Source organism: Tenrec ecaudatus, chromosome 6 (genome assembly GCF_050624435.1).
Source record: "Tenrec ecaudatus isolate mTenEca1 chromosome 6, mTenEca1.hap1, whole genome shotgun sequence".
Lineage (NCBI taxonomy): Eukaryota > Metazoa > Chordata > Mammalia > Afrosoricida > Tenrecidae > Tenrec > Tenrec ecaudatus.
Window position 1 is genome coordinate 111328316 of NC_134535.1, and position 27801 is coordinate 111356116.

Here is a 27801-nt window from a genome sequence, read left to right on the forward strand (position 1 = left end):
CAAAATTAAGTTCTTGCCATTGTATTAGTATACAAGGGGGTGGTTAAAAAAAAGAATTTTCCCCCCAAAGCTTGCTTTTTAAAAAATACCAAACAACCTTATTGCCTTCAAAGTACTCTCCATTACACTTAATATATTTGTCCAATCTGAGATTCCACTATCAGAAATATTTTTCAAACTCATCTATTTAGATGGCTAAGAGCACCTCCCTCAGTTTTTTCTTTACTTCTTCTATGTCATCAAACTGATGTCCTTTCAGGTCCCTCTTCATTCTCAGAAACAAAAAGAAGTCACATGGAGCAAAGTCAGGTGATTCTGGAGTGTGGGGCAAGAGAGGTATGCTATGTCTGGTGCACTGAAATGGCTGTGTGTAAGCAGGTCCATTGTCAGTTTCCTGTCTGCCACAAATCAAGCCTTTTTGCCACACACTGGAATCCTGTCTTTTCAGAACCTCTAGCTTTATCCATAGTCTGAGCCAGTGGAAAGAACTCCACATGCACTATTCCCCTCCAGTGGAACAAACAAATGAGCATCGTCTTCATCTCTGATTTCACTTGTAGAATCTTTTCGGCGAGGTGATGATGGTGCCTTCCACACACTCGATTGATGCTTGTCTCGGTCAGGGGCACAAGAATAACATCATGTCTCATTACCAGCATTGGTTTTGTAGAAAAAGTCTGGATCACTTCAGAGCTGTTCTTTCAAAGCATAGCATTAGTTTGACCTAACAATATTTATTTTATTGTTAGTTGTGTATACTTCACAACCAGAAATGTACCAGTTTAAATGATTATTAAACCCCTCCAACATTGTCTGGATCAGCCTGAAAATTTATTTCTTCCCATCCCGAATGTCCTATCTTTGAGGTGTTTTTATATTTCTTTGTAGAGAAAACCATGCTTTGCAAAAATAAAACTCATATCCCCGATATTCAGAATGCATTAAATATTTTTAAAACCATGGAAGTCAGACAAAATTTAATGCTACTCAACTAAACACTTATAATCCCAACAATCCTTTCTAGATGAGGAAACAGAATATATATATATATATATATATATATATATATATATATATATATATATATATATATATATATATATATATAAAGACTTCCCAAGGAATGGGCTAACACTATTAGTTTTCAGAAAATTAATGTTGATAAAATGCTTGTACTCTTAATAAGATTTGTAATTGCTATTTGATTACCCACTATCATTCACATTAAAGCAATTCATTCATTCAGAGAGCCTATTATGCACCTTGTCACACTGCCAATATGAAAGTGCTGCATGGTGTGGTTGGATGAAGGTGTGCTTGATCGTCTCACAATGCTTGGTCTTTTGGAGTAAATATACATTTAGACTAAAAGTTATCTTAAAATGTTGGAGATGTTATACTCATAAACATAATGAAATGATATATATATTTAAAGCTTAACAGTACACGATATCTGTCTCTGGCCCATCAAAATGTTTATTTTCATTTTTTTAAATAAGGCTGAGACTAATTCAATACAGTAAAAAGTGGTCCGTTTTGGATCTATTTTAAAGAAAGTGCTGAAACCATCTGTAGAATGTGAGAAGAGAGACTGGGTAATAATCACTCTTAAGGTTTGGGGGTGAAAAGCTGAAAAACTTAAGTTACCATATCATAAAATGATATGTTCATTAATATTTGATGCCTAACAAAATCTCCCCAAATGTGGGGATTTAATAGTGATTTCTGAGTTCCTAATACTGTGAGTTGACACATTAATTTAGGAGCATCTGGGTAGTTCTTTTGTTATCTTACTTATTAGGCTACAGTCAGCTGGCAACTTGGCTAGAGCCACCTGGCATAGGAGAGCTTCACTCACACATCTGATAGTTGGCAGACTGTTGGCTGGGACACCTGTGTCCTGCTGCACGTGGCATTTCTAGCAGGCTAGCTTGGCCTTATTCACTTGGCACAGCTTCTCAATACTGCAAGAGTGGAAGCTACAATCAGGGTCTATGTTCAGAACTGGCAGAAGGTCGTCATTTCTGCATCAAAACAAGTGATGAGACCAATCTAGATACAAGGAGCAGAATCCACCTCTTGAGGAAAAGAGATGGAAATCATTTGTATCCATTTCAGTCTATCACTAGTGAAAACAACACACTTTTTTTAGAGTACATCCTTTCAATGTATCTAAGACTCATTCAATAGCAGCTATTTCATAGCTCTGGAACTCCTAACTAGTCTGAACAGTGTGAAATGATTCATGATGATGCACATACTAATGAATTATGTCCCTTCAAGGACCAACTGGATTTCTTTTTCAACCATGGAATCTGGTTTTGCTTTTAGTTGACTGTTCATCCCAATAATCTAATATACCTCTGTGTGTATTTTGGATTTTACTTGGAGTGCTTATAGCTTATCATTTCCCTACTTAATAATAATTTAAAATAAATAAATTTCTCATGTGGTCCTTTTATAGCTGTGGGAGGCATGTGATTTTTACCTTTTTTTGGAAAAGTATTCTTTAAAGAGATGCAAAGTGAAACAACAAAAAGTAGCCATGCATTTTCCAAAAGGTAAGTATATATTTGCTTACTAATAAATATGATGTAATAAGTTTGGGAAATTTATGATGTGATAGCAGGAGAAAAATTCTTGATTAGAGAAGGAATCTTGGATCTAGGATACTCATGCACAGAGTTGCGCATCTCTACAATCCATCCACTGCACCTGGAAGCAAGCAGAGCGCCAGTCCATCACTGAGCACAGACCCCGGTTTAGCTACGGGAGTCGTGGAAGGCATCTTCTGAGTGCTTCTTTTCATTTGTAATCTCTCACCTAGCTCAGAATGCAGTTCCTAGTAACTTCTTTTACAATGTTTCTAGAGTGGATTTAGTAAAAGTAACCCCACCGTTCTTAAAAGAGCATAGTGCCAAAGCTCCTGTTTCTTCCCGCTTCTGGAGAAGAAATAAAATTATTTAATATGCAACATACCTCTTTCAATTATAGGCTTTTTAAACCGTTTCTTAGGATGCATTCATGGCCTTTGTATGTACTTTTGAAAGCCCTCTTTCTCGCTCCTGTGCCTCCCTGTGCCAGGACCCGTAACAATCCAAGGTAACAAGAGCCTTGTAGCAATGTTGATCTCGGAAACCTGGCACCTCTTTGACTGATAGATAACAGCCAAACTAACAAGAGGAAACCAAATTAGTACTTTGTTTACTGGATTCTGACAGCCTCTTGCTGGGGAGCAGGTGAACCCTATCTAAGCGATCAATAAGGAAGAAAGCATTCTACATGCTCCTAGATAATTCAAATATGAGATCACACTTTCAAACCCCAGCTCTCCTATGTAGACCTCAGGATGTGTCTTGAGGCTTTGCATACACAAAGTAGATGAATTGGTTCATGAGCTTAGGTCGGAGGAGCTCTAATTGGCAGGCGCCTGACAATCCCACTGTGTGGGAGAAGAGAGCTGCCTGGTCATTAGCATAAACAACACATTCCAGGGTTCCCAGCTATGGAACTTCCCACACGAGCATCTGCCACTGCTGACCCCAGCGCTGCGTGAGCCAGTCAGCCTCTGGGAATAAAGTTAAAAGTTACAGACATGCCAGAGGTATGACATATCTCGCTTCAATGCCGCTCAATCCCACAAAGGTTATTTGAATACCAGTTTTCAGGAATCACAGCCACAGGAAGCAGGTTGAAAGAACAGCAAAGGGGATGCTAGGCTGTCACGCTGTTCTTGCAATACTTCTTAACTCATGCTAAGAATTTGAACGAAGAGAAAAAGAACCTGCGTTTTACTCATTATCTGTGGGGGGAGAAATACATGTGATGTGGACACATGTGAACTCAGCAGTGCAGCCCATTCCAAATGCCTTTGCGGATTTTGGTCTAACCTCTGACCACTAACACCTCCTCCCAGGCCTGCTCACAATCACTTTCTAATAATCCTGGGCAGCGAACTCAGAATCACAGCCTGGGTGCTTCTAACTCATGGTGACCCGATGAGCATCAGAACAGAACTGTGTTCTTTCCGGTTCGGTGGCTGCCTCTTCAGAAGTAGATCAATGGGCCTTGCTTCCCAGGTATCTCTGTGTATCTGCGAACCACCAATGACATTACCCAGTGCCCCCTCCCTCCAAGGACTCCTAGCTGGTCTTGGCTCTCCCCTGATTGTTTTGCTTTTTGTGGTCCTCATTTGTCCTTACAAATTTGAGTTTATTGGGTTTTGTTTATTGGAGATTTATATATTCCCACAGTGCTCCTTTAATTCTGTACAATTATATTTAAGAGTATACTGCCAATTCATGTTTCCATTCTCCTGTGTCCTGTTCCTTCTGAATCTGAGGGAATAGAATGCAAGCTCAAAGATCTCAAATTCCTTTTCATGGTCTCAGTTTTCTACACGGTCTTCTTGGAGTTGTAAATCGTTCATTCAAATGTTTGAAAAATATTACGGAGCATAATTGGCTGGTTAAATGAGCTGTGCTACACTGTGGGGTTTCTCCTGCTTACTGCTACTTGTGCCTCCAAAGTGCTTTCAGTGGCCTGTCTTACTTCTGTCATGCCTGCTTCTCAGAGCCTCTGCCTCATAAAGCTGAAGTTTACTTTGCAAACAATTATGCCATCAGAGGGTGCCTCTGGGAAGGTCATTACCCCAGAACACCCAACAGTCAGAACAGTCTCTCTCTCTCTCTCTCTCTCTCTCTCTCTTTCTGTCTCTTTCTCTCTTTCTGTCTCCCTCCCTCCCTCCCTACATTTTTCGTTTGTTTTCTGTCTCTGAGAAATATAACATACTCTTATTAGAAGCATTATTGCATTAGGTTCGCCATATTATCAAGCTCTGTTGGGATGACCAAGAAGTTCTCATTATTAGAGAGGATGACAGTGTAATATTTAAAATCACCCTCACAATTCCATAGGTCACCTAGCCATTACTTCACCCAAAACACGTCCTTTGAAATTTCCCTTCTAGGTAGACTTAATTTCAGAATTTGTTATAAAAGTTTTGAGCTTTTACATTTTCTTTTGATGACCTTTGATGACTCATATCATAAAACTGATAGATTAAACTGTCAGGCTGATTTAAATTTTGATATATGCTTCCTTCCCACTCTGCCTTTGCTGGACTAATGATTGCAAAAATGTCCCAAAGGGCAAGGAAATAATCAAACAAAGCCAAGAATCAGAGGATAACAAGTTCTCAAACAAGCAAATATTACCCATATTTGAGGGAACAAAAATACTGGGTTAGTTTACAGCTGCTTTCGCATTATGAAAATCTCCAGAGGCAGAAGATAAGTTAACCCTTGACCATAATGATGAGATACTTTCATAATGATGTCACTTGACAGTTATTGCAATTTTTAAAGATTAACACCTTCCTCCCTAGGCTAATTTTACTTAGAAACGGTCATAAATATATTGACTCAGTAACAGATATGTCTTAAGAATTATATATTACAATATCAAATGTAAAACTAAAATAGATGGAACATTTTAAGATACTTTTTTAAAGAAGTGAGGAAAATCTGCTCAAATTTCCATTCGTGTTGTCAGTTATCCTTGTTAATGTATCAGTATCTGGCATGAGAAATTGATCTAATTTGAAATCTTGCAATAATTAATAGCAATTACAAGGACCTTGACTGCCTCTGCTTTGCCCCATTAAGTTGATCTCATTGACTCTACTAATTGGATGACCTAGAGCAGATGTCAACAGTCAGTCACTTTTGCAGATTCGGTATCATTAGCATGGTCTATAGCCGCCATTCCTTGAGGTCTGCTGGGTGCTGGGTGATTTGACAAATAAACTGCATTTAATTCTCCCAACAAACCTATCAAGGCAATCGCATTACCTTCTATTCAAGGAAAAGTGAGACTTACCACGATTAAGGACGGTGTCTAGGCACAAAGACCTGGGAATATCTTTGCCAGAGTCCACATATGAGAAACCCCAGGAAACATAGTGCTGCTTTGGTGCAGATGAGGTGGCCAGGAGTGGGAATTGCCAAGGGAACTTTGTTTTGGCAATTGTGCCTCCATGACAAGAGTGGGGTAGCAAAACTCAGTGGTTCAAAACCAAAGAGCTCATAGAAAATTATGATACATAAATATTAAAGATGAAAAATTGTGACTTGCATGAGGATCGCAAAACAGTGTTAGTTTGTCTTAATGATAAGCAAAGCATGGGATCTATACCTCACCCGTTGCTGTTGAGTCAGTCCCAACCCATAAAACCCACAGGCTGGAGTCAAATGGCCCCGGGAGCTTCTGAGGTCATAGCACTCTTCACGTGAGGAGAAAGTACTGTTCTCCCAAGGAGGAGGGGGTGGTTTTTGAACTGCTGGCCTTGTAATTCGCAACCGAACGCAATACCCACTGCACACCAGGGATCTATGAAAGATGTGCTTCCCTTAATTTAAAAGGATGATCATAAAAATACTTTGGAGATTACAAAGAACTTTTCTCCTTGAGCCTAATATTTTCAGAGGGCAGATCAAGTATGGCTACTTCATTGTGAAGAAAGGAAATTGAGTCTCAGGAAAGCAGAATGGTTTGGCCAACATTGCACAGTGAGGACACACAGAAAGAAATAAGGCCTGAAACCTGAGTGTTTTAAGTACCAGTTATTTGCTCTCTCTGGGAAATTTTTTAATGATCTGTGTATATGAGTGATGAGAGGAAGCTCCCTGGACTTTGCTATATGACTGCTGGGGGGGAAATAGTATAATAAATCACTTGAAATACCAACGAAGAGCCTCATTCAGTAGTTAAGTTTGGCACGGTAGTACTCATGGCAGTGTGGGAAAAATGTTACATGCTCTGTGACATAACTACTAAAAATATGAATCAAGAAAGAAGATGGGGGGATTCTTAAGGAATGAAAAGACCCAAATCATTGACCACCAAAGGTGTAGAATCAAAATGTAAACAGAGCTATGCATAAACATTCTCAGAAGAAACATTCCATGAGTAAAATTTTGCTATAACTTCATTTCCAGAATGATTTAGCTACAGCGGAAACGTTTTTTTCCTGGTACATCATAAATCACATGCCGCTTTTCTGTTGTGATGTGGTGGCCTGTGTGCTAATGTGATGCTGGAAGCGATGTCACCCGTGTTTCAAGTACCAGCGGGGTCACTCAAAGTGAACGGGTCTCAGCAGAGTTTCCAGACGAGGCAGTGAGTACGAAGGAGGAGCAGGCTCTCCACTTCGGAGGCGTGATCCCCTGCAAGCCTTCTGAGAATGGTGAGGCACTGACCGAGACTGAAAGCCTCATGAACGCCGGACCCAAGCGTCGGAGATAGTGCCGAAAGAGGAATCTTCGATCAGAAGGCTTCAAAACATGACTGGGAAGAGCTGCTCCTTAAAAAGAGAGTTGACCGTGGTGCTGTGATGACGCGGGTAGAGCCAAGCCTCCAGGGCCCGAATCTGCGCACGTGGCAGGTCGCCGCAACAGCTGTGAACACCTAGTAATAATCGGGCCTTGAAATGTAAAAAGTCTAAATCTAGGAAAATTGGCATCATCAAAAATTATACGTACACATAAATATTGAAGTCGGAGGTATTCCTGAGCTACAAGGAAATGCTATTGGCCATTTTGAATCGGACAGTTACATGGTTTTACTATGCAGGGAATGACAGATTCAAGAGGAATAATGTTGAATTCATCATCAAAAAGGACATTTCAAGATCTATCTTGAAGTACAAAGCTGTCTATGATAGGATTATATCTATTTACATACAAGGAATTACTTTCAATATAACTATTATTTAAATGTATTCCCCAAATACTAATGCTAGTGATGAAGAAATTGAAGTAATTTACACATGTCTTCAGTCTGAAATTAATCAAACATGAAATCAAGATGCTTCGATAATTCTTGGCAGTTGAAATGAAAAGTTGGAAATAAGAGGAAGAAATAGTAAGTGGAAAATATGGCTTTGGTGATAGAAATGAAGCAGGACATCAAGTGATAGAATTTTGTAAAACTAATGACTTCATCACAAATACATTTTTTCACCAAGAAAAATGGTGACTATACACATAGACATATCTAAATGGAATAAGCATAAATCCAGAGACAATGGAGAAACTCAATATTAGTGAAAAACAGACCAAGGACTGACTATGGAACAAATGATCAATTTCACATAAATATGTTAAGATTAAAGCTGAAGAAAATTAAAACAAGTCCAGGAGAGGCAAAATAGCCGTTGAGTATATCCCATTTGGATTTCGAAAACACGGCAAGGAAAAATCGATGCATTGAACTCTAATGACAGAAGACCTGAAGAGCTGTGGTTGGACATCAAGAACATCAGACATGAAGGAAATGAAGGGTCCTTAAAAAGACAGGAAAGAAAGGAAACGTCAAAGTGGATGTCAGAAGAGAACTCTGAAACTTGCTTTTAATCATAGAGTAGTTCAGATACATAGAAGATTTAATTGGTGAAGTCCAAGAGATAAACAGAAAAGAACAGTTAAAGACCAAGTAAAATATTATAAAATATTTTATAAAATATTTTATAGAATATTATAAAATATTTTATAAAATATTATAAAATATTTTATAAAATATTATAATAATAAAATGTTCAACGACCTATAGTTAGAAATCCAAAATGGAAGAACACACTCAACATATCTTAAACTGAAAGAACTGAAGAGATAAAATCCAATCCTTGAATTGCAATACTAAAAATATTCTGTAGGAAAAATATTGAATGATGCAGGAAGCATCAAAAGAAGATGGGGAAAGTACAGTCACTGCACCCAAAAGAGCTGGTCAACATCCAACCCCTTCAAGAGCTAGCATATTATCAAGAACCAGTTGTACTGACCGAAGACCAAACTGGATTAAAAGCATTAGACAAAAATAAGATTCGAGGAATTGACAGGATGTCAATTGAAATGTTTCAAAACACTGGTGAAACAATGGAAGCACTCATCATATATACCAAGAAATTCAGAAGACCGTGACTAGAATTGGTCCATATTTGTACCTAACCCAATGAAAGGTGACGCAACTGATTGCACAAATCATAGAAGAATATAATTGATATCACATGTAAGTAACATTGTGCAGAGGATCATCCAACAACAGTTGCAGCAGTACATTGATAAGGAACTGCCAGAGGTCCAGGCTGGATTCAGAAGAGGATGTGGAACAAGAAATCATTGTTGCTGTCAGATGGAACTTTGGTGGAAGTAGACAATACCAGAACGATGCTTACTTGTGTTTTATTGACTATGCAAAGGCATTTGGTTCTGGGGACCTGTGGTTGTTACATAACCTGATGTCAATTTAAGAAGATTGCAGGTGATATTGGGGCAAAGAGAAAAATTACTGGGGAAGAAGTATGACTGATGAGCATCCTCAAGAGAAATCCTATCTACTGTGTGCTGTAAACACTTCTAGCAAACCAAAAACTGTTCTAAAGCTATAAACATAACCCCAGGTTTAAGGTGATCACCCCTTAGGTGGGTGCTACTCAAAGTTAACTCCAAAATGATGCAGCAAAAGAAAAAAAATTTTATGATGCAGCAGCAGCCTAAGGAAGCAAAGGAAACAGCATACATATGCATCATGTGAAAAACAATATTTCTGCCACCATTGGGGTAAAAATCTAAGGGCCAGTGGACCCAATTTGAGGATTATTACACTTGCATCACAATTTTATGCGGAAATAAAAACATGAACTCAAGAAGAGTAGAACACTCAAACTGCAGTGCCAGCTGAGATCTGGTGTGTCAGCCGTTGGCTGAGTTTTCTTCAGAGATGGCACAAAAGCTCTGTATTCATACCCGTATTTTCCCGAATGTTCCTGGGCTCCTCCGCAGAGGTAACCTCCATGCTGGCAAATCACTGGGAGAACAACACTGAGAATCGTTCATGGCAGCGTGTTGTCCGGCCTTTGTAAGCTGAAGAGAGTTGTCAGCAAAGAAGGCTGTACCTAAAGAAAAGGAGAGGACTTAGGAGAATGTATTTCAAACATTTGCCCAAATGCTATCATGGTTGCAATTGGTATGTTACATTTGAGGTTTCTTAAATCACGTATTCATATTTCTACCAACATTTAAGAGGGCATTTAAATTATGTATTACGCTGCTTTATATACTAAAAATGGGCCTATCAAATAAGAAATTTAAAAAAAAACTAGTCTCCATGATTATGAACCCCTAAGTTAACTGGTAATGTGTATTGTCCTTTAATATTATGTAAATTTTCCCTCCCTTCAAAAGGATTAGTCAGTTCTCCCCCCAAAATTCACTGCTATCAAGTCGATTCTGACTTATAGTGAAACTTTAAGGCAAACTAGACCAGCCCTGTAAGGTTTCCCAGGAAATCTCCATGGGAGCAGAGCGCCTCATAGAGCAGCGCCAATTCAAAATCAAACTCAAAGTCAATTCTGGCTCATAGAGATCCTATAAGAGAAGGTAGCACTGTCCCTGAGAGTCGCTGAGACTGTTCTTCTTTACGGGAGTAGAAAATCTCATCTTTCTCCTGTGCAACGGCCAGTCTTGTGGTCAGCAACCCAACCGTACCCATCACGCCACACCCAACCTGTACCCACTATGCCACTTGGGGACTGAGCCTCATGCACAACAAACTCTTCACCATGATCTTCACTTGCTGCAAGTTTAGCTTTAGGTCACTGAAAAGATTCAAAGCTTTGAGATAAATGCTAAGTAAGAACTGTGTGCACATATTCTGACTTACCTATGAATGCGAGTGCAAGACATGCTTAAGAATAAATCTTACTCATAATCTCTGGAGCTGTATAAAACTAAGAACAGTTCCTCAACTGGCAAAGAAAATTTATACCTTACTTCATATTAGGTATCTACGGTCGTATATTCACTTACTTAATCAAAATGTTTCTAGTTTGTTCTTTGTAGTTTGTTGTTCCTCCAACTTCTGCTTAGAATAAATATTTTAATAATTTATTTAGTATTTCATCTTCTGGTTAAACATACTAATGTTTTCCCCCTACATCTCTAAATTCTGGGACTTTCATTCCAATGCTGCTTTTGTTTAAGAAAAGCTACAATTTTCATAGATAATAAAATTTTTATAAGAAACAAGTAGATAAGCATTTCTGTTAGCAAAAGGCTGACCATTTCATTCATTCCATCACTGACTTCATAGATAAAAGCTCCTGATGTTAAGTGACTACTTTCCACAGTGTAAAGGGACAATTGTGCCAGATAGCAATAAGCACAATGAATTAATTTACACGTAGATGAGCACTTTCCAGGTTGTTACAATAACATGGATGTGGCTCAAGTCAGAATCAACTTGATGACAGTGAGCTATTAAATAGTAATGGGATTTTCTTCTACCTGATTTATGAAATTACATTAGAATATCTTCATTCTCTAGTGAGAAGTACATTACTGAAATAGTTATTAACTTTACCCCACTCAAATACAGTGAGTTAGACTGAACTCATTCTAAGAACTAAGTTCACAGTACTTTAAAGTAGAAAAACATGCTAACACCGAAGTTAGCCTCTCTTAGGAGTTCTGCTGGTGTCATGATTTTGAGTTGGGCTGCTAACTACAAGGTCAGCAGTTTGAAACCACCAGCCACTCCAAGGAGAACGACAGGGCTTTCTACTCCGGTGAACAGTGACAGTTTTGGAAACCCACAAGAGCAGTTCTGCGCTGTCCGACAGGGCCACTATTAGTTGTCAGTGACTTGATGGCAGTGAATTTTTAAGAGTCCGATAACAGAAAGTTAATTCAAAATGTGGGATAAAGGATTATGATGTAACAATTTACATCCCATCTCCCTCTACTGGAGAGAGGGGAGAAAAGCGTCCTAGTATATATTCCTAATGTGCTGGTGACATAGTCAGGTGTATGACGGTCTACTCAGTTAAACAAGGCCTATCCTCGTTTGGTTAATGGATTGTCTTCATAACGTGTGCTCTCATAACAGTAACCGAGTACCTAGATTCACTCAAAGGAAAACTCATTTTTTATAAGAAACAAGAAAGACTTGTATATTAAGTGTGACTTGAAGAAGATATTTCATAGGTAAGTCATAAGATTCTAAATTAAACTAAAAATAAATAACCTTCACTTGCAAGGGTCCCTTTAAGTGTTTCAATGAAGTGTTGCTTAGTAGAGAGCAACAAATTCTCCTGACTGTACTTTAACTCGATGATAGGGTCTATTGATGTAAAACTATTATCACTACCCACCCTGGTCAGATAATACCTTTCCCAAGGCACTAGGGCAATAAAGATTTGCCTAAAGCCTGCTGTCAGGATCGTAAATCCTCTCTGAGCAAAACAGTTTCCCCTCTTGCCACTTATACTGCTTGGATTAGGAACAAGCAGAAGTCCTAGGCTAAGGCCACCCTCCGGAATGGTATTCCCTGCCATTGCTTTAGGCCCTGGGAAGCTGACCAGAGCTGTGCCTGGGACTTGTTAAAGGCAGATGACATGATCACAGCAGGCAAGGGAGAGAGCATGCGTGGGAGTCCAGGCAGTTGGTTAACCCAGCGAGACTCCAGTTTAAGAGGCAAATTGGCACTGTAAAAAGAATATTGCACTTTTTTAATTGGCAGATCTGAGTCTCGGTGCCTACTCCACAATTTCTGCCTTATTTGCATGACTTTCCACACATAACTTACCTTTTCCTCATGATAACCATGGGATCCATGGGATCTGGGGGAAGTTACTCCTCCTTCTCTTCCTGCGTTTTCTCACACATAAAATGAAACACTGGCTCAAGCATGGTTGCGGATTAAATGAGTGAATGTCTTGTAATGAGTGAATCCTTAGAAGAGTGTCTCATGTATGGTAAGCCCTACTTAAGTGTAAACAACTTTTATACCTCTCTGAGCTTCAGTTTTCTTACCTGGGAAATGGGGGTAACAGAGCACGCCTTGCAGAATGTCTTTAGTAAATGGCTATGTAAAAATTGAATTCTCGCTTTATAAATGCACAGATGAATGGGCCCCAATTTAATGGCTGGGTTTGTCCTCCTGTTTGATTTTACTTTGTATGTGGTTGATGTTGCTGTTGTCCCAGCTCTTACTTTTAATGATTATTTCTTGCCATACCAGTTAGTTGGTTGTGTTGAACTATGGTATGCTCACTGAACAATGAACTGAATCTTCCTAATTAGAGGACAGCGGCTCTGAGACAAGACTGGAACTTAAACTTAACGTTGCTTAGTTGTCCAAGACACTATTGCCAAAGTAAACCTCTCACTGAAGTTGGGTTAGGTGACTATGCCCTCTACAGAGATGGTAAAATAGGTTATACAATTCAGTCATACAGGGCAGAGAAGTTGGAAATGAAAACTGTGTTTTCTACATTTTAGTAAACCTAAAACTATTTGAAAAACTAAAATCTACTAAGGTCAATGTGAAAACCCTAAGGTTATTCAGTTTGAAGCCTCCAAAAATGAAATGTATTCCTCAACACGATTTTTGCATAGGTGCGTTGTGCCATGTTCTGTGAACAGGCACTGCTAAGGAACACCTAACAAGTGTTAACATTAAGCCTCATTTTTGTGTCAGTTGAGACTTTTAGACATTCCTCCGATTGCGCAATTGTAAGAGCAAGGAATCCTGGTCTGAAAATTCACTGATGATTTTTTGTGTAGATTAAGCCAGCGCCAACCTTGCCAGGGCTTCAGGCTACGATGCCTCCTCGGGGTCAAAAGTCCGAGACAAGGGGAGTACGAGGCATTTACCTTGCATACAGAAGCCACGGTGATCAAGAAATAAATAATAGTCTGGTGCAACATATTTTAAAAATCAAAACTAACACACGCACAAATCCATGTGGAATAAAATTTTAAGTAAAGTCAGTAAATCAGTTTTCTTTGACTTTTATGATCAGTTACTTGGAAGTTAGCTGCTTGAAACAATATAAATGTATTATCTTAGCATGCTGTAGGTCAAAAGTCTAACCAAGGTCCACTTGGCTAATCAAGGTGTTGGCAGGTGAAGACAGAGGTGTGACCAGGCAAAGCTGTTCTGAAAGTGACCAAGAAATAAGCATGATCTGAAAAGGGGGAAACAAGCAGGATGAATCATATGTCAATATAAAAAGGCAGTAGCTTGGAAACTGATTGTGATAACAATTGTACAATTCTCCTTGACGTGACTGCAACATGGAATGATAGGATAAATGTAGTACTTGTTCATATTTCATTTGAAAGGTTTTGATTTTTCACTTCCTGTGTGAGAAAGACTTCCAGCCAGATTTTAACAAGATTAGACACTGAGAAAATTTTAAAAAATTAAACACCTGAAGAAATTCAACCAGAATGTTCCTTCGCAGCAAGGCTAGTGAGACTTTGGACTTGCTTACTTTGGACACATAATCAGGAAAGACGACCTGCTGGAAAAGGACATTATGTTTGGTGAAGGAGAGGGCCAACAAAACTGAGGGACGTCCTCCATGAGGTGGACTGACATCGTAGTTTCAACAATGGACCCAAACATAGCAAGAACCACTGAGGCGGCTCAGGAGCAGGCCACGTTCCATATGGTTTTACAGAGATTGCTTTGAGTCGGAGCTGATTGCTAATCAACACCATGCTACTCTAACTGATCAAGCCAGGGGCCCTGGGTGCTTCAAGATTGCTTTCTACTTCCATTTAGGGAAGGCTGGTGTTACCCGAAGCGCCCTGGTGCCGAACGGTTCTGCCAGGTGAGCGGTGTGAAATCACCGGCTGCTCTGCGGGACAAAGATGACTTGTCCGACTGCTGTACAGATGTCGTCTCAGAACCCCACAGTGAGCAGTGCTAGCCTGCTGTGCAGACTGCGATGGGTCAAAAGGGACTCCAGGACAGTGTTTGGGGAGCTTTTTGAGTGAGGGCCACCATTCCTGATCATCCTGATGGCGAAAGTGCTTGCCTTTTGCCTCCCTTACTTACTTCCTGGGAGCCCTGGTGGCACAGAGATTATGCATTGAACCCCTAAGCACAGGATCAGTCGTTCGAAACCACCGGTCACTCCTGGGGAGAAAGATGAGGCTTTCTACTCCCATAAAGAGTTACGGTCTCAGAAACTCACGTGTCAGTTGCATAATCTGGTGGCAATTTGGGGATTAAGACGGAAGGGGTGTTTAGTCTGTCAATCAATATATAGCCAATGAGACTTCTGTGTGGGCATGGCCTTCTCCTGAGAATTCTGAGAATTCCTGTATTTCTTCCTTGGAGGCGGGAGATTCTCTCTCCGCTCATTCCCTGTGAATCATTCCTGTGGAGAAGACATATGGAGAGAGGCGGATGGAGCCAGACCTCTGGAGCCTGAGAAGTCACATGGAGACCCTTCTGCCAGCGCTGGGATCCTTATAACACCACTGGATCCACAAGACTTCCCACCCACTAGCCTGTGATCCTCCTGCATTCGGTGCCATTGCATGTGTATCATGAGTCTGAAGAGGGCTTTATAGATTGGTATGAGACATATGGGCTAATATCAGACCTATGGACTCGATCTGGACTGGGCTTGATCTTATCTGGTCTTATATATAAAGCTCTTTCTTATACACATATGAGTGTCTATAGATTTCTTTCTTTAGTCTACCCAGACTAACACAGAAGCCATTGATACTAATACTAGGAGTTGTTTGTTTGGTTTTTTTGCAATATTATCTTATAGAGGAAATTGGCAGTATTGCCCACAGTAAGTGGATATATTTCTTTGCCCATAAAGGAAGCGTATTCTGTCTATTCATGCCCTCAGCCTAGGCAGCCAAGGCCAAGTCCCAGAGTTCAATCTGGGGTGCACCTTGCTCCATAAGGCACAGGTGCTTCCAGAGACAGTCTCCAATCATCCCCCCTTATCTCCCACCTCCTTGTCTTCCAATCCCAGCTTCCCTGTTTCTATGGTTGCCTTCCCAGCACAGACCCCGAAGAAACCAGCTAAGTGTAGCGTGCTAGGTCATCAAGGCAAAATGCCATCTCATTAAGGAGAACAAAATTGTAAAATAGCATTTTTTAAGAAGCTTGATAATGAGGATCTTTCAAAGTTTATTAACAGGATAAATAACATCCTATTTATTATAGATGATCTTTTTTAAAGTTGTGTGCTTGAGTCAATTGTGCCTCCCAGTGACCCTCTATTAGGCTCTCGTGGCTCTTACCTTTATAGGAGCAGAAAGCCCGTCTTTCTCCTGAGGATTTGAACCTGGGCCTTGCAGTGCCCAGCCTGCTGCCAAGCCCACAGCACGACCAGGTCTCCCTGTTTACTGTGTAGCATTTGCTCGTATGTTTTCCTAGAGGAATAGATGCATATGAACCTATTCGCTATTGGAGCATTGCGCTTCAGACATTAATCAGATACAAAAATGGTTATTTTTATCAATTGATTGTAAAAACAAGAAACAGACCCGCTACTGTGTGGAGTCTGAATCACGGCAACACTGTGCAGGGTTTCCGGGGCTTTGAACATCTTTCCTGGTGTTAACAACCTTCTCTTCCTCCCAGGGAATGGCTAGTGGATTGAAACCACTAACTCCAAATTCAGCGTCTACTGCTCAGCTACCTGTGCCACCAGGGCCGCTACAATTTAGTTAATCATCAAAATCATTTAGAACGCATCTGAAAATGCAGCTTCTTGGTCCTCCACCTAGATATAATGGATCAAAATCACCAAAGAAATGTCTGAGCATCTAACTGCTTAATAGGATGGTTAAAATCGGACACATTTGCTGCCACTGAATTAGACCATTGTGTGTGTGTGTGTGTTCTCTTATATGCCTAGTTGTATCTTGTGACCCGTAGTCAATATAAGATGAGAACACATATAGCTCATATTTTGTAAGCACTTGAAATATAGTAGGAGAATGGAAAACAATAATTATACACTATGACAAAATATAACAAATATCAGTAAAATGATGCTACCAAGTGGTCTGCACCAAATGGGCCACATTGACCTGGGCTTCTGGGCGCATCCCAGGGACCCAGGCCAGCTGCAATGGAACACTGGGACACTGAATCCTGGATCTTCAAGGCACACGGCCTGCTCCGGAGGCTGCATCAGTGAGATCCGAGTCAGAAAATCCACTGGATGAACTGGGATCTACCTTAGACAAACTGGTAACCTGAGGACTTAAGACTGAAAATGCATGGTGTCTGCGGAAGCAGAAGACAGCTGTACCAAGATTGTTGAGCTGTTGGGAGACAGACAAACATGGGCTTGCTGCATCAATGCCCTGTATGCTGCAGTAAGATATGTATTATTCCAGCAAACCTGTGATGGACATTCTCAGTGAACAATATTCCAAATTTTCCCTGAAAAGAAATTATGCTCCCCAAAATTGATCTAGGACCTTAAAGAAAGGAAAAGTCGATAAAGAAACACTTTAGAGAGTACTTTTCATCTGAGGCAGGCTTTGCAGAAGTACAGAGAGCGGCCCAGGTGGCATAGCGGGTCACAGGTCGGGCCACAAGGTCAGCAGTCTGCAAACACCACCCACTCCCCAGCAGAAAGACCAAGCTTTCTACTCCCATGAAGATGCCAAGTCTCAGAAATTCACAGGGGCCTTTCTACCCTGTCCTATCTGGTCTCTACAAGGAAGAATGGACTCGGGGGCAGTGAGATTTTGTTGAAAGAAGTAGCATCTCGATGAGTCTCAGAAAATGAAAGGACCCAGAGACAGAAAAGTCCATGATATGACTGAGGACGTGGTGGTGCAAATAGCTCGTGTTCTGGGGGCACTGTCCGTTAAGCATTGAGCCGCGAACTACAACGTGAGTGGCTGAAACCCCCCAGCGGCTCGGCAAGACAAGCTGAGCCCATCTGCTCCAGTAAGGACTTTGTCTCTTTGAGAAACTCTATGGGGGCAATTCGACTGTGTCCTTTGGGTCACTCTAGGTTGGAGTCAAGTCTATAGCAGTGGATTGGGTTTGGGATTTACTAAGCTCAAAGTCGTCAGTTCAAGGTCAGCCTGTGGTGCCACAGAAGGCAAGCCTGAGTATGTGATGCCCACAATAAAGCCGAGACACCGCAGTGGGGCTTCTCTGTAACACACGGCTCTGGATGAGTCAGAACTGACAGGAAGGCAGAGGTGTGGTTTTGAGCTTGGAGGGCAAGCTGCCAGAGAAAGGCTACAAAGTTAAACTGGTGCCCAATTTAGAAACAACAGAATGTATATTAGTATGACTTTCACCAAAAATGGTATCAGTGACCTAAGACATAGGGTCAGCTCAGAAACACATCCTAGACAGAAACCTGAATTGGGCAGCAGAGTTTACAACGGAACTAGAGAATGCGTGGTTGAAGGAGACGTTTGCAATATATGATCCAGAGAGTAATGAACGCATCATGTCTTGCCGTGCAAGTGAAAAGGATCTAAAAGGAAGGCACGGACGTTGTAGAGGAAACTTCCAGACAGCTCAGCCTCTTGTTGTACACACAGCATTCAGACTGCGTCAAAGGCAGAGAAGTAGGTCAGCACGTGTCAGGAAGAGAAAACAGCAGAGGTCACTGGACACTAACTTAAGAAATGGACAAGGAAAATCGTTTTTACTTAAAGTTTCAGAAAAGGATTTCTTGTATTTTAGAAGTAATAGAAAGCGTCCAACCAACTCAAAAATAGACGCAGGGACCTTTTGCATACATGTGAATGGAAGGGTTGATTCGCTGTTGCAACGTGTTGAGAAGAAGGAAGAAGAAATATCAAAAGAATCAAAGCGACAAAGTCTCTCCACGAGCTCCAGCTACCCCTGCCTGCTCGATGCTCCCCAGCGAGCCAGACGCGTATCCATCCCAGGGCCTTGCTCTGAGGTTTTTCTCAGCCTGCGAATCTCCACTCAGATAGCCACCTGGACAACTGCACGTCTCCTTTGGGACGTTGATTTATTAATGAGGTCTTGTCCTTACTGAGTTTCTCCCACTCCCGATAACCTCTGGTGTGCAGAGTAGAACTGTTTGCTCCACAGTGTTTTCAGAATTGCGATCTTTTGGAAGCAGATTTCCAGGGCTTACTTCAGAGGCACCTCTGGGTGAGTTTGAACCCACAGCCTGCCAGTTAATAGCCCGGAATTTAACCATCTGCACCACGCAACAATCCCTCAGTGGGGGCTGTTGTTTTCTGGTGCTGCCATTTACAACCAGTAGTGAGCCAATGGCTAGACTAGCACTGCCCAGAGGCATTTCTGGGTTGTAACATCGATGGGAGCAATAAACCAGGTCTTTCCCCCTGTGCCGACCTCTTGGGTAGCAGCGGACCACTTAGCCACCGGGCCACCAGGCCTCTGCCAATGATGAAAGACAAAGCCAGCTGTTGCCATCAAGTGAATTCTGACTCACGAATCAAATGTTTAAAATCCCACCCTGCATTTCCAATCCCCATTTCCTTACTGTTTTTTCCTTTGTACTCAGCAACCGATGCATTGTTTGATGTATGTGTTTATTATAGCTTATTTATTGTCCATCCTCTATAACTAAAAACTAAGTCCTGCAGGGACACGGACGTCATCATTTATGTCCATTACTACATCCATTGCTGCTTAGAATAGTACTTGGCAGGTAGCAGGTGCTCACTAAATAATTACAAATGAAGGATGAGAAGAGAGATCCCAAAAAAGTGATAGAAACGCTAGGGAAAACAGAGCCTTAGAGGATCCTGTAAACCAGGGTCCGCAAACTACCCCCACGGGCCACATGCGGCCGACTGAGGACATTTATCTGGCCTGCCGAGTGTTTTTTGCCCGTTTCTTTTTCTACTTCAAAATAAGATCTGTGTGGTGGGGTCGGTGCACTCGGAGCTGTCGGAGTGTGAGAGCGGGACGGGAACCTGGTGGCACAATGTCTTTCTGCAGCTTCTCCGGGGGCGAGGTTTTCCAGAATCACTGTGAACCCGCTGTCTCCGTGTGTGCCAAGTGCGGCGACGAGCTGCTCTCCAGCCGCTCCTCGTCGCCGTGGCCAGCCTTCACTGGGACCATCCACAATGATAGTGCTGCCGAGCGAGCGGCCGGAGCGCAATCAGCCCGATGCCTTTAAGGTGTCCTGAGGGAAATCCAGCCACGGGCTTGGCCGTGAGTTCCTCAATGATGGCCCCACGCAGGGGCAGTCCCGCTTCTGAATATTCAGCAGCTCCCTGAAGTTCATCCCTAAAGGCAACAAACCTGCCTCCGGGGGAAGTAAGCGGGCAGCCCCACCCCAAGCAGCCACAGGCATGGGTCACCCCCCCTTTAGAACTACAGCCTACTGGCCTTCAGGCGGGGAGGGCTGGATGACAGGGCAGTGTTTCCTGATGACCCTACCCCCTGTGCCAGGATGGGACCGAGGGCTGGTTCACCTTGGCCTCCGAGGCTCGAGGCTGGGACTCTGGTCTTAGGGTGTCTGTGTCTTGAAAGACATAACACCCTTGGCTTCTCTCCTCAGCCTGGTGGCCCCTCCTGCCTGTCTGGTCCACTCTGAAGAGCCCCAATTCCCAAAGGGGCTCCAGCCCTCACCAGGGCCCGTGCTGACCCCCTAAGTTGTGTGAGCAGATGCAACCACTACAAGGCCATGTCCCAGTCGGCGGCTCCAGCCCGGTCACTGCATGAATCGCTCTGGACAAATCCTTCCAGGCTCACCAGGGCACTGAGGGTCTGTGACCTGCTGGGACATGCAGGCCCATGGCACAGCCCCTGAGTCCCAGGTCTCCATCTGTGTGGGGGAGCAGCCACTGATCCATGGTCTTCCTACCAGTCCCCAGTGGGGCCTGGGCGGTCTTGTCCCACAGTCTGTACCTGCCAAGACTGCCCCGGGAGAGTTTGTCAGAGGTCCTGGTCCCTCTCCCGCCTCACCCTCTCCAACTCTCTGAACTGATCGGCTGGAAACTAATAAAGCAAGGAGACCTGCAGGCCGCCTTGTCCATGACTGGGTCTGTCTCCACCCTTAAAAAAATGTGCAGTGTGCATAGGAATTTGCTGATTTTTTTTTAACTATAGTCCAACCCTCCAACTGTCTGCAGGACAGTGAACTGGCCTGCCCTGTTTAAAAAGTTTGAGGACCCCTGCTGTAAAAAAGGTAAGAATGAAACAGAGTACAAGGCAAAAAGAGTCCTCCATGAAAGAAGGGGGAAAAAAGACATCATGACTCATTTTTATGCTAAATTCCTTTTACAAATGTTTCCATTTAAATTCTAATGTGAGTTAACAGCGTTCTAATTCTAAGAAATAGACAAATATATTAGAGAATTTCGTTTTTACTTGGGTTTTTTATTGATGACAATTTAATGCACAGAAATTTTATGGTACAAACGAAGGACTGAAAATGAAGGGTGAGAAAGGATAGGCATATTTTACAGATTGAAAAAGAATTTCAATTAAACAAATAACTCTCTCCCCAATATACTTTTTACTGATTCAGAAAGGAGTTCAAAGGGCCTGACACTGTTTCCTGGAAATATAAAACACATTCCTGATACAGGCGGGAGCCAGGACACATGCGGACCAACGCGGCTGGGAAAGGCTGGAATGAGAGCCGCATCCTTGTCTTTAATGTAAAAAATTGAGGCAGCAGCAAGTACCTCAGAAATCAGATATCTTTAATAATTATGTCCAATTTTTTTAAAGTTCAAAGTAATGCAAAAATCTGTCACAAACAGAACATCAAGGCTTTAAATAAAGGCAAGCTACTGTTTGCTATAGAATCATACATTCCTGAGCATAAAATCTTGGACCATATGGGGCTTTACACAGCATCTTTTCTTTCTGTTTTTGTTTTTAATTGGAGAGCTCTTTAAAATCCCTGCCTCTTGGTTCAAAACAAAAGAGCGAGGGGCTGATAAGCAGATCTAGGGGCACACATTTTTCTCTATGCCTCTGACTCCGCTATGGCCCCACTCACCATGGAGGTGACAGCCCACACACAACGGAAGGCATGGCTTGTAATGAAATCTTCTGAGGCTGGAGATCTCAGCCAAATGCCAGCTTTAAAAACCAAACCAAGTCTTTCCTTTCTCTTTCTTTCTCTCTCTCTCTCTCTCTCTCTCTCTCTCTCTCTCTCTCTCTCTCTTCATTCTTTTGTCCAAGTCCTTTCTTTAAATTACTTTCTGCTCTTCCCTTCAAATAAAACTAACATGTGATTTCTGCATGGTCAGTGTAGACATATGTACTTTGGGGCCTTTCAGAAAACTCAAGGGACCGAACCAACTATCTGGGACTTGGGTGTTTTTGTCAGCATGAACCCAGTCTAAAGAAGGGCATCTGTAGGCTTATAGTGCTCATCACCTGAATCCACAGAAATCAGACCAACAGATTCTTCTATCCTTCCGCCAATGATTTCCTTGCTGAAATGGACATCAGAAATGACCCTTTCCAGGCATATATGCAGCAGAGAAAAATGATGGATCTTTTTGCATGATACATTTATGTAAATATTAATCAACAGCTTTGATAAAGAAAATGCAGCATATGCTTAAACAAACATACACATATGGCTTTTAAAGATATTTTAAATGTATGCGGCTTTATGGAAATTCTCAAGAAATACTCCAAATGTTAGTAATTATACTCTTAAAGGGAAGATTGGTCTTATTAAATGAAATAAATGCAGGGCTTTTAGATACATCATGGCACTTATGATTGTGCACACACATGTCAAAACATGTTCATTCAAATAATTACAAAAATAAGCAAAATGCTGAGATCACAAAAACTAAGAGAAATCAAGAGCGAGCCAGGATTTTAAAAAAAAGTTTGGAGAAAAACAATCTGTCATTTTTACTTCTGCTTTGTATCACCTTTCAGTATAAGTTTATTGAGAGATCACTTTTGTGAGACCGTCCAGGACATCCGTGTATTGCAAAGTCGAGAACGGACAAGGAAAATTGATAATTGCCATTTGTTAGGTATTTTGCATTAGAACATCTGCTAGACTCTTTTACCAAGTAGGCAATTCTCGCTCTCTGCAGAGAGATAATAGAGTGATTATAGACCCTACTGCCTGGGGCTCTTGAATGAAAGGATTTCATACTTGGAAATGGCGTCATGGTGATGCAGTGTTGAGCTCTCAGCTTGGAACCAAAAAGTAAGTGCTTCAAAGTCTCCAATTGGAGAAAAGCCCAGCGATCTGTTCCAGGAAGCTCACAGTGCTGGAAACCCAGTGGGTAGGTCCAGGCTGCCATACCAGGAGGGTAGCTGTGGGTCAACACTAACGAGTGACACACCACAGCCAGACATGGTAAGTATGGAAATACAAGTAGAATAAATATCGACCACTATCATTAAGTCATGAAGAGACCGGGATGTACCTCGTTTTCATTAAAATATAAGGTGAAGCAGTAAAACTGTTTTTCATGTCTATAAACTTGTCACATCGTTAGTAATAGATTCATAAAAGCAAAATTCTTCATCGACCACTGAAATAAAAAACGTGAGTTAAAAGGTTTAAAAAGCAAAAGTATGTGGACGAGAGGCCTCTTTGCCATTTATCGCTAGCCTAGGTGACCCAGATGATGCCAATTACAAGCCCGGGCTGTTTTATTTGGACGGCTGTGTGCTATGAGCCCCTTCACCGGACAAACCAGAGCTCCGTCTCTCTGTAAATTCATGTGTCACCGGCCAAGGTACAACCTCCCTCTCTATGAGAAGAATAGGGCTGTTTGCAGAAATCCTCAGGCAGATTTTCTCACTAAACTCTTTTGCTTCAGAAAAGATGTTGTTGCTGCTGCTGCTGCTACTGCTGTTAGGTACCATCACGTTTATTCCAACTCATTGCAACCCTTGAAGATGCAACCGGAGGAAATACTGCCCGGGGCCTATGCCATCCACACCGTCACTGGTGGCTTGAGCCCATGGTTGCAGTCATTGTGTTAATGCATCTCGCTGGGGACCTTCATTGTTTTTGCTCATCCTCCATTGCGCTAAGGCATGATGTCTTTTTCCAGGACTGGTCCCTCCTGATACCATAGCCAAAGGACATGGGACAAAACCTTGCCATCTTCACTGTTACGGATCATTCTGGCTGTACTACTCCCAAGCTGTATTTTTTGTACTTCTGACAGTCCGTGATATTTTTTATATTCTTTGCCAATACTATAGTTCATATGCAACAGATTGCCTGTGGCCGTCTTTCTTCGTTGTTCAGTTTTCACATGCAGAGGAAGTCATCGAAAACACCCTGGCTTGAGTCCCCAAAGTGACAGCTTTGTTTTCAACACTTCAAAGAAAATATATTTGTCTTTAATATAGATTTGTAATTATAAACATTTGTAATTTATTAATATTTCTTAAATTTCTCACTTTTAATTTATAATCTTGATGTTATATGATATCAGTAGATACAATCCATGTAAGCAAGAGCTCGCTGAGGAAATCTCAATATTTTTAAGAGTATAAAGGGTTCTGAGACAAACGGTTTTTAAACTGCTATGATAGGTGTATATTATTGGTACACAGGACTGAAACTCTTTATTATCAGTATATGATAGCAGTTGTACAAGGTTTTGCCTCAATCTTCCTTTACACTCATAAAAATATTACTGTATTCTCCCAGGAGTACACTGAAGCTTGCTTTGCTCCAACCCAGAGTGACACCACAACTAGCAGAGCTAGAAGGTACTCTGGTGGTGCAGTTGTGAAGTGCTCAGCAGCTAAGCAAAAGATCAGTGGCTCAACACACAGCCACTCCACAGGAGACAGAGATGGTGGTCAGCTTCCAGAAAGACTACAGCATTGGATGCCCAATGGGTTAACTCTACTTGTCCTAGAGGGTTCAAATCCAAATCACAAGTTTGATTGGCTTTTCAATTGGGCAAGGCTATGTATGTGTTTGTGTGTGGGTGTGGGTGCACATTCATGTGGCGTATATTTCTCGTCTGTCCCATGCACCTACTTCTCTGGGTGCCACTCTGCAGAAAATGTATGCTGTGAATAAGATTTGCAAGGTCCCAGTGCACAGTGCTTCCTGTATTTTAGTTTATGCCCCCCTTTCAACAGCTCCGTGAGTCACGGCCTATCATCTCTCCATTTTGGCAGATGAGAAAATTAAGACATAAAAGAAGACTGGACTTTCTTCTCCCACAAACCATGACAGTTTCGGAAACTCAATGGGATCGCCATGTCAGCATGGCAACTTTGGTTTTCATTTTTTCAGGGGAAAGAGATATTCAATCCTGAACATAGAAGCAATGGAGCTGACATGATAAGCAGAACGTCTACCTTCACCTAGAAGGAAATCTTTCTCTATGGGTCTGAAAAGTTAAGGAAAATTGCTATGCTAAAAGAGAGCAAGTCTCCAAGTAAGCAAACAATCAGACAACAATCCCTGTTGTTTGAACTTGAGGGGTTGTTTAATGCCATCTGTGCATAAATGTATTCCTCCTTCAACCAACTCTGTCCATTGGCTAAGGGTCCAAATACATGCAAATCCCTGCAGGAATTCTCTTCGAGTTGTGAAATGCAGCAGGAATGAATAATAAGGGCCTGTTGCACGTGTTCAGAAAGCATTGTGATTGCATTGATAATTAGCTTCACGGGTTTTCAACTTAGAAGAACTTGTACTTTGTTAGCCTGATACTTTCTTAATGTCAAGTGCACTATTTTTAGTGTTTTTTTTTAGCTTGTATGCTTAGCCTAATTAATTTGAAATCTTAGTACATGTTAAACTAATTGTTTGCAATGGGCTTGAATGTCACTGCAAAGTATTGGCACTTTAATTTTTTTAAGGCTTTTTTTATTTTTCATCATCTGGGATACAGAAGTGTGTTCCAGAATGGCACTATAACTTTATGCTTTGGAAATGAATAAAGATCACCTGAGTCACAGAATATGTCACAATGCCATCTGCATAAAAGGAAACTCTCCTGGGGGGCTATCATGAAAGGAACATCAGAAAAAGAAGGAAATAAGAAAGCCTTCCAAGCATTTCCTTGTTTGTTGATTTGAGAATTAGGTTGTGAAATGGAATTGCCCATGGTTCGCTTCTCCCCTTAAGAGTATGTATATGTGTTTTTCAAGTCAGGAATCGGCAAATGAAATATCACCGAGCCTCCCTTGAGCTTTTCCCAGGAGCTCTGCACTTACCAACTCTGGCAGCAACCACAGCGGGGGTGTCCGTGTTTAACAGTCTGGGTAAGAATCTGGCACCAGAGTTAGTCTGTGGCCCACGGAAGAGAACTCACAATAGTTAGGGATGATAGTAGGTCGGTTTCCCTCGGAAAGTTGCAAACTCTGAATCTCTTGGATTACTGTAAATAGCCATGGAATAGCATCAATCTCTGTTCCTGTAATATGTGACTAATAGTAAAGCATATTAAACAAAAATTAATTTTATCTTTGCAAAACAGGAACATTTGAGAGTCTGAAAGTAAGTGCTATAGAAGTACTATTTGTGAATACGCTGGGCAACATTTCATTGCCATGAATAGGTGTGTTCTTGAAAGAAACTGATCTTTGAGATTCATTATCATCAGTAAGACAAAATTTCTATAAGCAACAGGAAAACAATATCATGCAATCCACAAAAGAGGGTAGATCTATGCTTCAGACTAAAGGTCTGTGAGGTGATTTCAAAAGGTTCATGTAAAAATTCCATTATGTTTTAATTCCATTTTCCATGAAACTTTTTAAGCCCTTTTGTACTTTCAGAGCTTAAAGGAGGAAAATCAATTTGTACTACAGCAAACCAAACTGCTGCATTAAAAAGAGAGTAAGAGAGAAACAAGCACAAGAAGAGAAAAACTCTGGAGCCTAGGAAAGCCTTGCTTCAGTAATGTAAAATATTCCCATTATCTCATTCAACTACTCATGTGTGGAAAAAAAAGAGCGTGTGTTGTGCATGCTCTTGTGAAGTCAAGTTTATGTTCAGAGTTAGAGAGAGCTGCATCATCTCAACTCTCAAATACTTGATCACCGAATGTAAAACATGTCACACCTAATCTTCATTCCTGAGACAATAGCTCAAATCCTGGGTGTGCCACAGGGCCATGTTGCCACAAACAGGGATTCAGAACACAGAGCACTTTGATCAGTATAGAGATTTCTTCTTCTACAATCCTGCTTGCATGTTGTTCTCTGATACTCTCTGGGTTTCAGCAGAGCCTCTAGACTAACACAAACCAGGAAGAAAGACCTGGTGATCTGACTTTGAAAAGCTGCCCAAGAAAACTCTGTGGCTCACAGCAGTTGACTCTGCAACCGAGGATGTGGGTGCCCGGTAATGTCTTGTTTCACATGGGTTGGGTCAACATAAGTCAGGGCAATTTGACGTCAGCTCGCAGCAACAGAAAGAGTCTCATATTTTCTCTTCAAAGGTTTTCACAAACATGAACCCCATGGTAAAATCTGAAACATTGAGCTCATTTTTACTACTGTCTCACTTGAACTTACTCAGGAAAGGTGCTTGCCTAAAAGAAAACAAAACGGCTGCTTGAATTAAACACCAACAATGGTGTGCACAGCTGAATATTTTAAAGGAAATAAAAATGGAATATATGAAAATAATAATAACATGAGACTCTTTTCCAACATAATGAAGACAAAATTTTTCAATGTGATACTGACATGAAAATATTTTTAAAATAATTCTGTACAGTGTTATTTAAAAACATATCATAATAATACTTAAATTGTATATAAATAATAACTCCCTAATGAAAATCTAATAAGCACTATAATTTGTCTAAATTAGAAGAATCTATTATGGAATTGCTATCCAGAATTTTGCTCCCTTACTCCAGAACCACTGCAAGGAAGAAAAAAACACTGAAATGTGTCTGAGGGACTATTGGTAGGTGGACCTTGGCTTTCTGTAGATATTAATGTTTCACATCCTGGATTGTAAGTTCTGAAAATTATCTCTACCATTTTTAAACATATACTAGA

The 27801-nt window shown here is 41.3% G+C and overlaps 1 pseudogene; it reads left to right on the forward strand.

Moving 5' to 3' along the window:
- The first annotated feature begins 19792 nt into the window (after nt 1–19792).
- LOC142451147 (methionine-R-sulfoxide reductase B1 pseudogene) lies at nt 19793–20101 on the forward strand (annotated as a pseudogene).
- Nucleotides 20102–27801: the final 7700 nt, after the last annotated feature.